At 41.7% G+C, this 2,951-nt stretch overlaps 1 protein-coding gene across 1 annotated transcript in view; it reads right to left on the bottom strand.

The window, feature by feature from the left end:
• Window positions 1-2,951, bottom strand: part of pold4 (DNA polymerase delta 4, accessory subunit) — a 56,105-nt gene that overhangs the window by 17,326 nt on the left and 35,828 nt on the right. The window lies entirely within an intron of this gene.

Consider the following 2,951-nt stretch of genomic DNA (forward strand, 5'->3'; position numbering starts at 1 on the left):
GCCTAGCGGAGTGATATGCAAACTTTCACAAAATGATCGGGCGTCATAGCAGTTATGTATACGCTCATTAGACAACAACGGGGAACCAATCAGATCGCTGGATTTTAAAATATAATAATAATAATAATATAAGATATTATACAACGGGGGGCCTAAATCCAGCGATCTGATTGGTTCCTAACTGTTGTATAATGAGCGTATACATAACTGCTATGACGCCCGATCATTTTGTGAAAGTATCACTCCGCGCCTTGAAGTGGAAATGTATAATAATAATATGATATAATAATGTATAAAAGCAATAGCACAGTTCACTGAAGCCTAAAATCGGCGAGTGAACTGCTCCATAGAATAAATTGCCGGCGAACCGCTCTATCGGAGCCTTCTCTCGGAGGGACGCTAAAGTGTGTTGCATAGCGACCGTCGTGCATTTTGAAGGCAGCCAGGAGGGACTACTTTTTTGTATTCTTTAATAAAACGGCTACTTTGACTTTCTTGGTTTCTTTTTAAATGTAGTGTGTCTATGAATTTCGTTTTTCCATAATAGTAACCGTTGTATAAAAGCAATAGATCACTTCAGTCAGTGGTATGTGCTCATTATACCACTGTGAAGGGGGTCGCCGGCCCTCCGCTGCGCGTCGGGGCCGGACAACGCCCTTAACAGTGGTATAATGAGCCCATACCACAGCCTGTCGTGATCTATTGCTTAAATATATAAATATATATATAAAAGTCGTGTGCGTATAGCTTATAGACATGACAGGACACGCATATCTTTTCAATTTTTATTCATTCAGAATATTTACATACTATTTGAAAATGAAAGAGGCTGGGATTTTGTTTTATATCATTTGTCTATATTGTTCAGTAGTATATGCCTAAATGAGGCCGTAGCACAGTTAACGGACGAGCAGAGGTGGTGACGTCATCGAGTCCGCTGCTGTTCCAACTGCAGGTACGTACTCGCGTGCCTTCCAGTCTGTGCTTGAAATACGGACTTGCCAAGTACGTACTTGCAAGTCATGGAGTCCGTAGTACGCGTGCTAGGAATTGAGAAACGGCCCCTGGAGAGTGAACACACCATTAGTCGGGTCAGCCATCTCTTCTTCGTTCGTTACCAGACTCCGGTTACATTGTGGGATAGCGTAGTGAACTCCGTTGTTTACTGTGGCGGTAGTACGCATTCGGAAAAGTTTTCCGTACTACACAATGCGTACTGAGCATTCGGAAGTGCTATATTTGTGGCGTAGGCCTACTACAAAATGCATACTATATAGCAGTCAAGTAGGAGTATTCGGATTCAGCCAAAATGTTTCCTTTCAGCTGCCCACCCCTCCTTCTCCAGCAAAAAATAATAACATGAAACGGCTAATAAAACGCTTGAGGTGGCGTTTTGAAAAGAGAAAACTTTTTTTTTTTTAGAACATGGCATAAAGATAATTATGAGCCTATGATTGATATCCATTCATTTTTTGCGGAGAAACATTCCTGTCCCCCACTTGAATTGGAGTGAACGGAGATATCTACTTCTGGGCTCTATGAATCGAGGGACCCATCCACAGCCCGCTTAAACAGCTGCAATACCAGGCTTGGCCGCTGGCGAGTTTATTTTTTGCAGGGTGGTAGCGGGAAGCTCGTGAATATTCATGAGGGAACTCATCCCTCATTGGCTGGGACTTGGCTCGCAGGGACAGAGGGCTTGTGAAAACAGAGGGCTTGTGAAAATCACGAACGCAAATAAATGAAACGTTGTTATAAATCAACACAAATCATTGTATCAATAGTGTGACACATGTTATACAGTAGTTGTTTTTGACGAGTTAGCATTAAGAGCTAACGTTTGTTTTGGCACTTACAGAACGGTAGCTATATTGCCGTGTAGTAGGTGGATTGATAGGTGAAAATCAATATTAAAATTAATTTAGCCCTACGCGAAAATATTCGATGGATAGGCCTACAGATTTTATGGCCCTTCTTTCTATAATGTAATTGGTTGTGGGGTGTGGCAGAACCACTATGAACAAATATCAGAAATCATACGGTTTATTCTTATCCATCTTCTACACCTAACCTCCAGCAGCTCCATCTCCTCAAAGTTGACATGGGTCTGGCAAATGTTGCAAGCTTTAATAAATCCTGCCATTATGCTCACTACTTCTAGAAACAGAACAGAATGGAATCTTAATGGAAATATCAAGACATGGATGGACAACAATTAGAAAAAAAAAACTTGGAAACAATCACCAGCTGCCGAAATCACTGCGATGCGCTATACATAACGTTATAAAATATAATAAATAAAAAAATGATTTACTACAGTAGGCCAGGCTGTGACACATAACAGTTTCACAGGGGCTTTTAGACGAGTGAGCTAACGTTTGTACTTACAGAAAGGATAGAGTTGCCGTATAGTAGGTGGGTATCATGTGTCACATTATTGCTAAAATGATTCGTGTTAATTTATAACAACGTTTAATTCATTTGCCGATGCGCTATACATAACGTTATAAAATATAATAAATACAAAAAGGATTTACTACAGTAGCCCCCGTGACACATAACAGTTTCACAGGGGCTTTTAGACGAGTGAGCTAACGTTTGTACTTACTGAAAGGTAGCTATAGAGTTGCCGTGTAGTTGGTGGGTATCATGTATCACATTATTCGTGTTGATTTATAACAACGTTTAATTCATTTGCGTTCGTGATTTTCACACAAGCCTTCTGACAAAGTCCCAGCGAGCCAAGTCCCAGCCAACAAGTCCCAGCCAATCAGGGATGAGCTTCCCGCTACCACCCTGCAAAAAAAAATTTCGCTGGCCGCTGAGCACTGGTGGATTGCGGAAGTATGCACTGTTCCTGGGGGGGACTCTCTAGCCGTTTCTCAATTCGCGTACTTGTGCGTGCTCGTGTGCTCGTGGACTCATGAAACGTCATCAGTCGTTGCCCGAGC

The sequence above is a fragment of the Gadus chalcogrammus genome, chromosome 3 (assembly GCF_026213295.1).
Source record: "Gadus chalcogrammus isolate NIFS_2021 chromosome 3, NIFS_Gcha_1.0, whole genome shotgun sequence".
NCBI classification, from domain to species: Eukaryota; Metazoa; Chordata; class Actinopteri; order Gadiformes; family Gadidae; genus Gadus; species Gadus chalcogrammus.